Genomic DNA, 13316 nt, shown 5'->3' on the forward strand with positions numbered 1-13316 from the left:
ACTACTGTATGCATCCGATGAAGTGAGCTGTAGCTCACGAAAGCTTATGCTCAAATAAATTGGTTAGTCTCTAAGGTGCCACAAGTCCTCCTTTTCTTTTTAGTAAAACTACAGTATCTTGTCTCCATTTGGCTTTTATAGCAGCTTCGCTAATGCATGTTAAACACACCTTTTTTTTTTTTTTTTTTTTTTTTTAGCAGTGAAGATAAAGACCAGGGCTAGATTGTCCACCAGTGGTCTTAGCACCAGGTCATCTAACCCTGCTCAGAACAGCTCTAATCTACACCGTGTGTAAAATGATTCTCTGGATGCTGGTCTCTGCTAGCACTCTCAGTGTCAGCACTGCTGGTGCTTCGACATGCATTAGCTATGATGGGAGACTTTTCAAAGGGTTAACTGGTGTAGAGTTGGCTGCACAGTGCTCTTCATTTTTTTTTTTAAATAAGCTTCTGTGAGTCACACAAGGGAAGGACATCTCACTGAGGACCAACCGCCTCAGCAGCCCCGAGGCCTGCAGGAGGCACACTGGCCTGGGGGCAGGTCCGCAGTAGGCTGTTTAGGGAGGTGCAGCTTCCCCCTTTCCTATGATACCCGCCACCAATGAGCGAATTATAACCTTTTCCTAGACATCTTACATGCCACATTTTATGCAAGATTTGTTTCAAATATATAACAGTGGTTGCAACAAGGATTTACATGGTCATATTTTAATCAGATAACATCACACTATCCCATTGGATAGGAAAGATAGGAAGTATGGTAAGAGACCACCCTGTCTTAACCAGGAGATCTTCAATGATCTGAAACTCAAAAAATAGTTGTACAAAAAGTGGAAAGTAGGTCAAATTACAAAGGATGAATATAAACAAATACCACAAGTATGTAGGGACAAAATTAGGAAGGCCAAGGCACAAAATGAGATTAAATTAACTAGAACCATAAAGGGTAATAAGGAAACATTCTACAAATAAATTAGAAGCAAGAGGAAGACCAAGGTAAGGGTAGGCCCAGTATTCAATGAGGAGGGGAAAAACAATAACAGAAAATGTGGAAACAGCAGAAGTGCTAAATGATTTTTTTGTTTCGGTTTTTACCGAAAAGTTTAGTAGTGATTTGGTGTCTAACATCATGAATGCTAGTGAAAATGAGATAGGATCAGAGGCTAAAAAAGGGAAAGAATAAGTTAAAAATTACTTAGACAAATTTTAGGTGTCTTCAAGTTACCAGGGCCTGATGAAATACATCCTAGAATACTCAAGGAGCTGACTGAGGAGATATCTGAGCCATTAACGATTATCTTAGAGAAGTCACGGAAGATGGGAGAGATTCCAGAGGACTGGAAAAGGGCAAATATAGTGCCAATCTATAAAAAAGGAAGTAAGGGCAACCTGGGGAATTGCAGACCCGTCAGCTTAACTTTAGTACCTGGAAAGATAGTGGAGCAAATAATTAAACAATCAATTTGCAAACACCTAGAAGATAATAAGGTAATAAGTAAAAGGCAGCATGGATTTGTCAAGAACAAATCATGTCAAACCAACCTAATAGCTTTCTTTGACAGGGTAACAAGCCTTGTGGATAGAGGGGAAGTGGTAGGTGTGGTATATCTTGACTTCAGTAAGGCTTTTGATACTGCCTCGTGTGACCTTCTCCTAAATAAACTAGGGAAATACAACCTAGCTGGAGCTACTATCAGGTGGGTGCATAAATGGTTGGAAAACCATTCCTAGAGAGTAGTTATCAGTGGTTCACAGTCATGCTGCAAGGGCATAATGAGTGGGGTCCTGAAGGAATCAGTCCTTGGTCTGGTTCTATTCAATATCTTCATCAATCATTTAGATAATGGCATAGAGAGTACACTTATAAAGTTTGTGGACAATACCAAGCTGGGAGAGGTTGCAAGTAGCTTTGGAGGATAGGATTAAAATTCAAAGTGATTTGGACAAACTGGAGAAATGGTCTAAAGTAAATAAGATGAAATTCAATAAGGACAAATGTGAAGTACTTCACTTTGGAAGGAACAATCAGTTTCACACATACAAAATCTGAAATGACTTCCTAGGAAGGGGTATGGCAAAAAGGAATCGGGGGCCGTAGTGGATCACAAGCTAAATAAGAGTGAACAGTGTAACTCTGTTGCAAAAAAAGGCAAACGTTACTCTGCGTATTAGCAGGAGTATTTTAAGCAAGCCACGAGAAGTAATTCTTCCTCTCTACTCTGCGCTGATTAGGCCTCAACTGGAGTATTGTGTCCAGTTCTGGGCGCCACATTTCAGGGAAGATGTGGACAAATTGGAGAAAGTCCAGAGAAGAGCAACAGAAATTATTAAAGGTCTAGAAAACATGACCTGTGAAGGAAGATTGAAAAAAATGGGTTTGTTTAGTCTGGAAAAGAGAAGACTGAGAGGGGACATAACAGTTTTCAAGTACATAAAAGATTGTTACAAGGAGGAGGGAGAAAAATTGTTCTCCTTAACCTCTGAGGATAGGACAAGAAGCAATGGGCTTAAATTGCAGCAAGGATGGTTTAGGTTGGACATTGGGAAAAACTTCCTAACTGTCAGGGTGGTTAAGCACTGGAATAAATTGCCTAGGAAGGTTGTGGAATCTCCATCATTGGAGATTTTTAGGAGCAGATTAGACAAACACCTGTCAGGGATGATCTCAAAAATACATAGGCCTGCCATGATTGCAGGAGACTGGACTAGATGACCTCTTGAGGTCCCTTCCAGTCCTATGATTCCATTCTATGACCCTGGGGAATCTCTTCTTCTGTTTCATTGCTCCTGCCCTCTGAGAGTCCAAACAGCAAAAGAGATGAGAAATTTTCTTGTTCACTGTCTTTTTCCTTCTTCCAGAATTCAAGCCCTTTTGACAGGTTGACAGTTACAGGGTGAACATTTTTTCACCATTTTAAAGCAAAAACTTAGTATTACCTTATAGCATGGGATACATATCTTATAAGTAGGATTAATACATGTAGTGTCTTACAAGCATTTCATAAAGTCTAAACACAGTGCGATAAGCCCAATACCCATCTTAACCCTACTACCACACAGGTGAGCTGGACTGGTTTCCTTTGTCAGTCCTGGGTTGAGGTCTAAAGCCTTGACAAGAGCTGGTACTTGCTTTGCCAATGTCACAATCACCTTTTCTTTAAAAAAAAGTATTTAAATATCTGAAGGCCAGGGGCTTGAATGGCTCAGGGAAATTAGTAATGGCCTTACTATTATTAATAATTTTGTATTTCATGAGTGCCAAGAAGACACAATCGGAGGCTGCGAAGCTAGAGACACTACCTCTGACAATGCTTGAAACCCCCAGCTGCAAAAGAGGCATTACCAGGACACTTGATGCCATAATGCTGTACTTTGATACCTGGGAGATTTGAAACCCCTGAAGGTTTTGAAATTATATTAAGTGTTGAATGTAAAAAGGTAATCACTGTGATGGAAAACCAAGCAAAATGAACAGTGTTTAGCCACGTGAAACAGTAATGTAATATGCTTTCTTACATGTAGTATAATGCTCCAATTCTACAATCTGCAGTACAATGCGCACAAAAACAAGTACAAGCAAGCTGTTGGTTAATTATGCTGTTTCTCTTGATCAGAAACAGTTTATCTGCTGTTACTGAATATGCATTTATATATACGTGCTGTTCTCACTGTAAAGTTACTTAGCAGTGAAAAAATCTATTACCAGTCAATTCAATTCCATGAAGTATTGGAGTAAGCCACAGCAAATAGTCAACATCACTGGGTTAATACATTGCATTAGTTGTTTCTCTTTGTTTTTTTAAATGAGGGTGGCATCACTCTGCTTCATTTTGTAAAGTTATTAGTCCTAATGGAAAAAGCACAGAACTGAGTATCAAAAAGAAGAGTACAGTGCCACAAGTTCCAGCTCCTTATGTCTAATATGCACTAGTCCAAGCCCTACAGGTTGTTGAATTGTGGTACAGATCTCACATTGTTCACCTCCAGCTACTAACTAGAGTTGGTGGAATACTGCCAAAAGAGTGCTCATGAACACAGATTCAAATGACTGTTTAGTTCAGCCCAGGGTACGCTCCTTTTTATTTGCCATTCAGGAATAGCCATAAGTACGGCTCCGGGTCTGTCATGGAGGTTGCGGAAGTCACAGATTCCGTGACTTTTCACAACCTCCGTGACTTCTGCAGCAGCCAGTGTGGCTGACTCCAGGGCTGCCCAAGCAGCTGGCTCCAGGGCCAGCTGCTCAGGTGGCCCTGGGACCAGCCAAACCGGCTGCTGTTGGAGCCATTCTGAAGCCAACTGCTCAGGTGGCCGCACAGCCAGTCGTACTGGTTGCTGCTGGAGCTGCCCCAGTGCAAGCCGCACCGGCTGCTACTCGGGCGGCCCCAGGTAGCTGGCCCCAGGGTCTGCCCAAGCAGCGGCCGATGTGACTGATCCCAGGGAGCACCCAAGCAGCGGTCCTGGGGTTGGCAGGAGCAGTCGCTGATTGGCGACTCCCAGAAGCTGGTGCTGCTAGTCCTGCCCCGCCCCCAGCAGTGGCCCCCGCCCCTCCCAAGCAGCGGCCCTCTGCCCCTCCTCCCCCCCAGCGTGCCCAAAAGCAGGGCCCCCACGCTAAGATTTAGTCAGGGGTATTTATAGTACAAGTCATGGGTCGGTCACAGGCCATGAATTTTTGTTTATTGCCCATGACCTGTCCATGACCTTTTATTAAAAATACCCATGACTAAATTGTAGCCTTAGTCATAAGCAGGTTGCTGTTCACACAACTATCTGGTTTTTTTATGGGTACTCATATTTGTATATGAAAAAGGTGTGTGAGGGGGTGTTCTGGTTTTGTTTTGGGGGGCTTTTTTTAGGTTTTTTGTTGTTGTTTTTAAATCAGGAACCACTAACATTATCCCATGACTTTGGTGACCAACTGCATACCACAAACACCACCTATTTAAAGTAGAGTTTGCAAACAACCTGAGGGTTTAATTATGTGGCTGTACTATTCAGTAAATATAATTATGACTAATATACTTGCCGAAATCAGAACAGGTCACAAACAGAAAAGAAGCTAGATTTCCTCAAATTGATTTGAAATCAATAATTTGGTTGCTTGTACTAATAAGAAACAGGTGGGTATTTTTTATCAGCTATAGATGGAGAACAATCATGGACTGTGATATGTCTACTCCTGATACAGAAAATAATTAACTTAAATTCTTAGTAGTAAAAGAAAATGTACAATAGTTTTGTTCTGAACGGACCTGTTCACATGTGGCAGCTTGACTGTACGTTAGTCAAAAGAAACAAAATACACACAGCTGTTCATGTGAAAGCACTTGGAAAGACCATCCCAGGCTAACAAGGAATTTAACATGTATTATATGGGTGATGCTTATTTTAGAGCTCTGTTGGACTGAGGATAGGTCCCTAAAGAAGCCTTAAGAATAAGCCTTATTTTATTTTCTTTTATTTGAGAAAATGAGTGTTTATGTTTCAGGTCGGAGAGAACCATGGCAAAACATTCTGGCCTTCTGACATTTACTCATGAAATAAATATTGATGTCAAAAGTTAGTGACCACAGCTTATTTTCTGTAACAAATCTGCTGAGCATTGCCATTTCTTCCAGTTTTCTCATAGTTCTGCTTAGAGTTTACACCCTAATATACCTTAATATGTGCATCTTTGCTGTCAAAAGGGACACTGATCATCACAAACAGGGATATGTCAAAAATAGTATTAGATTTAGGCTTTGTAAAATTCCGTTTTTGTCTAAGTTTGAGGATTCATATCAATTTTTATTTTTCAGTATTTTCTTTGATTTTTTATTTTATCACAGTTGCAGGAAATTAATTGGGGTTGGGGTTAGAGCCCAGCATGGCCAAGGGGTCCAAGACACCTGGGGGCAAGGTGAGGGGGAGGCTGTGATTCTAGCCCAGTGGAGCAGACACCCACCACGCCAGCCAGAGCCACAAGCAAACCCACGACCCTGCAGTCTAGAGGAAGGCCACCCTCACTGCTGAATGGCTCCTGCCCAGGGATGGCCCCTATGCTTTCGGCCGCTGAGTGGGGCTGTGGCAGCAGAGCTTAAAATCATAGAATCATAGAATAACAGAGTTGGAAGGGAGCTCTGGAGGCCATCTAGTCCAACCCCCTGCCCAGAGCAGGACCAATCCCAACTAAATCATCCCAGCCAGGGCTTTGTCAAGCCTGACCTTAAAAACTTCTAAGGAAGGGGATTCCACCACCTCCCTAGGTAACACATTCCAGTGTTTCACCACCCTCCTAGTGAAAAAGTTTTTCCTAATATCCAACCTAAACCTCCCGCACTGCAACTTGAGACCATTACTCCTTGTCCTGTCATCTGCTATCACTGAGAACAGTCTAGATCCATCCTCTTTGGATCCATCTTTCAGGTAGTTAAAAGCAGCTATCAAATCCCCCCTCATTCTTCTCTTCCGTAGACTAAACAATCCCAGTTCCCTCAGCCTCTCCTCATAACTCATGTGTTCCAGTCCCCTAATCATTTTTGTTGCCCTTCGCTGGACTCTCTCCAATTTCTCCACATCCTTCTTGTAGTGTGGGGCCCGAAACTGGACACAGTTCTCCAGATGAGGCCTCACCAATGTCGAATAGAGGGGAACGATCACGTCCCTCGATCTGCTGGCAATGCCCCTACTTATACATCCCAAAATGCCATTAGCCTTCTTGGCAACAAGGGCACACTGCTGACTCATATCCAGCTTCTCGTCCACTGTCACCCCTAGGTCCTTCTCTGCAGAACTGCTGCCTAGCCATTTGGTCCCTAGTCTGTAGCGGTGCATTGGATTCTTCCGTCCTAAGTGCAGGACTCTGCACTTGTCCTTGTTGAACCTCATCAGATTTCTTTTGGCCCAATCCTCCAATTTGTCTAGGTCCCTCTGTATCCTATCCCTACCCTCCAGCGTATCTACCACTCCTCCCAGTTTAGTGTCATCCGCAAACTTGCTGAGGGTGCAATCCACACCATCCTCCAGATCATTAATGAAGATATTGAACAAAACCGGCCCCAGGACTGACCCTTGGGGCACTCCGCTAGATACCGGCTGCCAACTAGACATGGAGCCATTGATCACTACCCATTGAGCCCGACAATCTAGCCAACTTTCTACCCACCTTGTAGTGCATCCATCCAGCCCATGCTTCTTTAACTTGCTGACAAGAATACTGTGGGAGACCGTGTCAAAAGCTTTGCTAAAGTCGAGGAATAAGACGTCCACTGCTTTCCATTCATTCACAGAACCAGTTATCTCATCATAGAAGGCAATTAGATTAGTCAGGCATGACTTTCCCTTGGTGAATCCATGCTGACTGTTCCTGATCACTTTCCTCTCCTCTAAGTGCTTCAGAATTGATTCCTTGAGGACATGCTCCATGATTTTTCCGGGGACTGAGGTGAGGCTGACCGGCCTGTAGTTCCCAGGATCATCGTTCTTCCCTTTTTTAAAGATGGGCACTACATTAGCCTTTTTCCAGTCTTCCAGGACTTCCCCCGATCGCAATGAGTTTTCAAAGATAATGGCCAATGGCTCTGCAATCACATCCGCCAATTCCTTTAGCACTCTCGGATGCAGCGCAACCAGCCCCCTGGACTTGTGCACGTCCAGTTTTTCTAAATAGTCCCGAACCACTTCTTCCTTCACAGAGGGCTGGCCACCTCCTCCCCATGCTGTGCTGCCCAGTGCAGTAGTCTGGGAGCTGATCTTGTTTGTGAAGACAGAGGCAAAAAAAGCATTGAGTACATTAGCTTTTTCCACATCCTCTGTCACTAGGTTGCCTCCCTCATTTAGTAAGGGGCCCACACTTTCCTTGGCTTTCTTCTTATTGCCAACATACCTGAAGAAACCCTTCTTGTTACTCTTAACATCCCTCGCTAGGTGCAACTCCAGGTGTGACTTAGCCTTCCTGATTCCATTCCTACATGCCCGAGCAATATTTATATACTCATCCCTGGTCATTTGTCCAGTCTTCCACTTCTTGTAGCCTCTTTTTTGTGTTTAAGATCAGCAAGAATTTCACTGTTAAGCCAAGCTGGTTGCCTGCCATATTTACTATTCTTTCTACACATTGGGATGGTTTGTCCCTGTAACCTCAATAAGGATTCTTTAAAATACAGCCAGCTCTCCTGGACTCCTTTCCCCCTCATGTTATTCTCTCAGGGGATCTTGCCCATCAGTTCCCTGAGGGAGTCAAAGTCTGCTTTTCTGAAGTCCAGGGTCCGTATTCTGCTGCTTTCCTTTCTTCTTTGTGTCAGGATCCTGAACTCGACCATCTCATGGTCACTGCCTCCCAGGTTCCCATCCACTTTTGCTTCCCCTACTAATTCTTCCCCCTTTGTGAGCAGCAGGTCAAGAAGAGCTCCACCCCTAGTTGGTTCCTCCAACACTTGCACCAGGAAATTGTCCCCTACACTTTCCAAAATCTTCCTGGATTGTCTGTGCACCGCTGTATTGCTCTCCCAGCAGATATCTGGATGATTGAAGTCGCCCATGAGAACCAGGGCGTGCGATCTAGTAGCTTCTGCGACTCGCCGGAAGAAAGCCTCGTCCACCTCATCCCCCTGGTCCGGTGGTCTATAGCAGACTCCCACCACGACATCACCCTTGTTGCTCACGCTTCTAAACTTAATCCAGAGACTCTCAGGTTTTTCTGCAGTTTCATACTTGAGCGTTGAGCAGTCATACTGCTCCCTTACATACAGTGCTACTCCCCCACCTTTTCTGGCCTCCCGTCCTTCCTGAACAGTTTATACCCATCCATGACAGTACTCCAGTCATGCGAGTTATCCCACCAAGTCTCCGTTATTCCAATCACATCATAATTCCCTGACTTTGCCAGGACCTCCAGTTCTCCCTGCTTGTTTCCCAGGCTTTGTGCATTTGTATATAGGCACTTGAGATAACCCGCTGATCGCCCCTTGTTCTCAGTATGAGGCAGGAGCCCTCCCCTCTCACACTTTCCTGCTCATGCTTCTTCCCGGTATCCCGCTTCCCCACTTACCTCAGGGCTTTGGTCTCCGTCCCCCGGTGAACCTAATTTAAAGCCCTCCTCACTAGGTTAGCCAGCCTGCTCGCGAAGATGCTCTTCCCTCTCTTCGTTAAGTGGAGCCCGTCTCTGCCTAGCACTCCTCCTTCTTGGAACACCATCCCATGGTCGAAGAATCCAAAGCCTTCTCTCCGACACCACCTGCGTAGCCATTCATTGACTTCCACGATTCGATGATCCCTACCCCGGCCTTTTCCTTCCACGGGGAGGATGGACGAGAACACCACTTGCGCCTCATACTCCTTTATCCTCCTTCCCAGAGCCACGTAGTCTGCAGTGATCCGCTCAAGGTCATTCTTGGCAGTATCATTGGTGCCCACGTGGAAAAGCAGGAAGGGGTAGCGGTCCGAGGCCTTGATGAGTCTCAGCAGACTCGCCATCACATCGCAAATCTTAGCCCCTGGCAAGCAGCAGACTTCTCTGTTTTCCCGGTCAGGGTGGCAGATAGATGACTCAGTCCCCCTGAGGAGAGAGTCCCCGACCACCACCACCCGCCTCCTTCTCTTGGGAATGGTGGTCGTGGAACCCCCCACCTTAGGACAGTGCATCTCATGCCTTTCAACTGGTGGAGTCTCCTTCTGTTCCCTTCCCCCCAGACATATCATCTGGGCCACTCCCCGCAATGCTACCTGTGGAGAGAACATGAAAACGGTTACTTACCTGTGTCCGCGTTGCTGGTACATGGACGTTCCCCCTTCTTCTTCTGGAGGTCACATGTTGCCAGATTTCTTCACCGTCCTCCTGTCCGTGCTGCGCAGCCTGCTCTGAATCTTCAGAATCTTGTGTCTGTAGAAGCATATCCTGACGTCTGTCCAGGAAATCTTCAGTTTCTCTTATGCAACACAGGGTCGATACCTGTTGCTCCAGACCTTGAACCTTCTCTTCCAATATGGAGACCAGCTTGCACTTTGTACAGCTAAAGTCGCTTCTGTCCTCTGGAAGAAAGACAAACATGGCACATCCAGTGCAGGTCACAACAGTTGAACACTCCCTATCCATATTACCTTCCTACTATGAGCTTCCTCAGGAGATGCAGTAATTACTCAGAGAAGTCGTTAGGGTGTAAGCCTCAGTGGGCTCACTCCAGGCGAACTCCCAGGCAAACTCCTGCTGTTTGCTGCTCTGCTGTCCCCGCTGCTTAGCTGGTTCCCCGCTGCTCAGCTGGTTCGCGGAGCGCCGGCTTTTTTTAAACAGCCAGGCTCACCTGAAACAAACACTCCCAACTCCCGCCCTTTTCAGCCAGCCAATCAAGCACTCACTCAAACTTTCAAGCTGCCCTCACTACAAACACTCCGATCCTCTCACCAAACACACACTCAGATACCCAGATACTCACCAGCACAGATCCCAGGCAAACTCCTGCTGTTTGCTGCTCTGCTGTCCCCCGCTGCTTAGCTGGTTCCCCGCCGCTGTGAGAGCTTGTGAGGGCTCTCTGCATGGATCCCTGCAGGCATGAGGTGAGGGGGAGGTTGCAGTCCTGGCAGGATGGATCAGAGACTCCTGGCCAGGGCCATGAGGAGGAGGAGGACAAATCCTCATCTGCAGGGAAGTCCACCCCATTGCTGAGTGGCTCCTGCCTGGGGACATCTCCTGCACTCCACACGTGGGAGGGAGGGAGTGGGGCCATGACGGTGGGGCTGCGGAGGGCTCCCTGCATGGCCATGTGCCCCATTACACCGGCTCCCTGCAGGCACTACGTTTGAGGTAGGCTGCACTTGCTGTCTCTTACAGATGGATTTTTTCCCATTGATTTCTGTGTCAGGCGAAATTGACGTTTACCCACACCTCGCAATTTAAACCAAATCCTGCCAAGCCTATCGATGATAATTTGAGGTTATCTGGAGTAATAAACATCTCCTGCTCTGAAGAAACGCTGAAGTCAAAGGCCCAGGAATTTCTTAGCCCAGCTACGCTTATTACTGACTGTGACGCTGTATGGAATATGGGAGACGCTTTATGATCTTGATAACACCAATATTGTAACATTGCAAGGAATCTGACCAGATATGCTGGGTAAAGTATCTGTGGAAATGTTATGATTTGCCAAGTGTGATCGTCTTGTTTATATGTTTGTATCACCTTTGTATTGTGAGTTATAGATATGTATGGTATATATGTATTTCCAAACTTGTGCTCAAATAAATTGGTTAGTCTCTAAGATGCCACAACTACTCCTTTTCTTTTTGCGAATACAGACTAACACGGCTGCTACTCTGAAACCTGTCAAACTTGTGCTGTGTTTCTGGGTGGCACCCCTGGACAGACTGGCATCAGCACTGCCTACCCTGTTCAATGGCCCATCAAGGGTCATCAGCTGTACAATGAACCCATTGAAAAAGCCAGGGACTACACTTTGAGAGTCAGCAAGACATGTTGGGGCATGCCCATGGATAGGGGACTTCAGGGCTTTTTCATGCCATGTGCTGTGAGCTTGTGTTTGGGACACAGGAAGTACAGGCCACATGGCAACGGATATGAAAATGCAGCTGCCTCTTCTCCATTTTGTCTTCATTCCTGCTGGTTACCTCTGGAGTAACTTTTCTACAAACTGAAGCGCTGAACAAAGGAATGAATGACCCACCCAAGTTGTGTGTGTAGGCTGGACCAAGGAGCACACCTATACCTGTGCTTGCACTAGATGTAAGTTCTTGAACAGAAATAACTGTGCAACAAAGTCCGCATTACTTCAGGGTGCCATGAGGGTCTCTAAGGGTTGGATTCACAAGGGGGACGTAGGCACCTACCTGCCCTTTTAGGTGCTTAAATCCAGCATTTAGGCAAAACAGACTGCTCAGCTGCTGCAGGACATGTGCAAAGCTGACTAAGTCTTGGCACCACTGAGCTACTTGGTGCCTAGCTCGCTCCTAAGGCTGGGCGGGATTCACAAACTAGGCGTTCCTCCGAGCACATTGTCATGCTGCTGCCCCCACCTTAAACCCATTACCCCCATGGTTACAGCACTCACTTGGGAGGTGGGAGGCAAGTGCAAATCTCCACTTGGTCTGATTTGGATCAAAGACTTAAACTCAGCTCTCCCACCTCCCAGGAGAGTACCCCAGCCACTGGCCTCTAGGGTAATCTGGGGTGGGGGCTCTCTTCTGTGGAAGCTGTGCCACCTTGTATAAATAATTAAATGTCAGGCCAGAGAGCACATGCAAATGACTGACTCTATAGCCTGGTGTTTGGGACATGCAAGAGAGCTGGGTTGAAGTCCCTGCTCCAAATCAGGCAGTGTGGGGTTCTGAACCTTTGTGTCCCACATTCTAGGAGAGAGCTCTCATTTTTTCAGGTGCCTGCCAGATCAACCTGGAGCTCTACGCCTCCTACGTGTACCTCAGCATGTCTTTCTATTTTGACCGGGATGATGTGGCTCTAAAGAACTTTGCCAAGTATTTCCTGCACCAGTCCCATGAGGAGTGTGAGCATGCTGGAAAAACTCATGAAGCTGCAGAGACAGAGGGGTGGTCGCATCTTTTTGCAGGACATCAAGAAACCAGATCGTGATGATTGGGAGAATGGGTTGACAGCAATGGAGTGTCCCTTGCACCTGGAAAAGAATGTGAACCAGTCACTCCTTGATCTGCACAAGCTGGCAACTGACAAGAATGACCCTCATTTGTGTGACTTCATTGAAAATTTCAGGTTGATCTGCCTCCAGGTTGATCTGTAGCAGGAGCCTGGGCACCTAACCTGGGGTTGTGAATTCCACCAGGTGGCAGGGCATTAAAATGTTAGGCACTGCAATGCCCAAGTCCCCCTTGTGAATCTAGCCCTAAGTGCCTTCCACTATTACATCTTTCTTTCCGCTTCTAACATCTCTGAATATGTAAATGAAGGACCTAAGCATAAACTTTAAGTGGCAAGCAGGTAGACCAGCTTAATTTATGAGTTTGCTGGTTCTCTTATGAACAGTGATGGGCATTTTAGAAATGCCTAAGAAAGATACAGAGGTACAAACAGGCACAAAATAATTCAGGTTTCAGAGTAGCCGCCGTGTTAGTCTGTATCCGCAAAAAGAAAAGGAGGACTTGTGGCACCTTAGAGACTAACAAATTTATTTGAGCATAAGCTTTTGTGAGCTACAGCTCACTTCATCACTTCAATGCATCCAATGAAGTGAGCCATAGCTCACGAAAGCTTATGCTCAAATAAATTTGTTAGTCTCTAAGGTGCCACAAGTCCTCCTGTTCTTTTTGCAGATACAGACTAACACGGCTGCTACTCTGAAACCTTTCATTATTCAAGGC

Source organism: Natator depressus, chromosome 1 (assembly GCF_965152275.1).
Source record: "Natator depressus isolate rNatDep1 chromosome 1, rNatDep2.hap1, whole genome shotgun sequence".
NCBI classification, from domain to species: Eukaryota; Metazoa; Chordata; order Testudines; family Cheloniidae; genus Natator; species Natator depressus.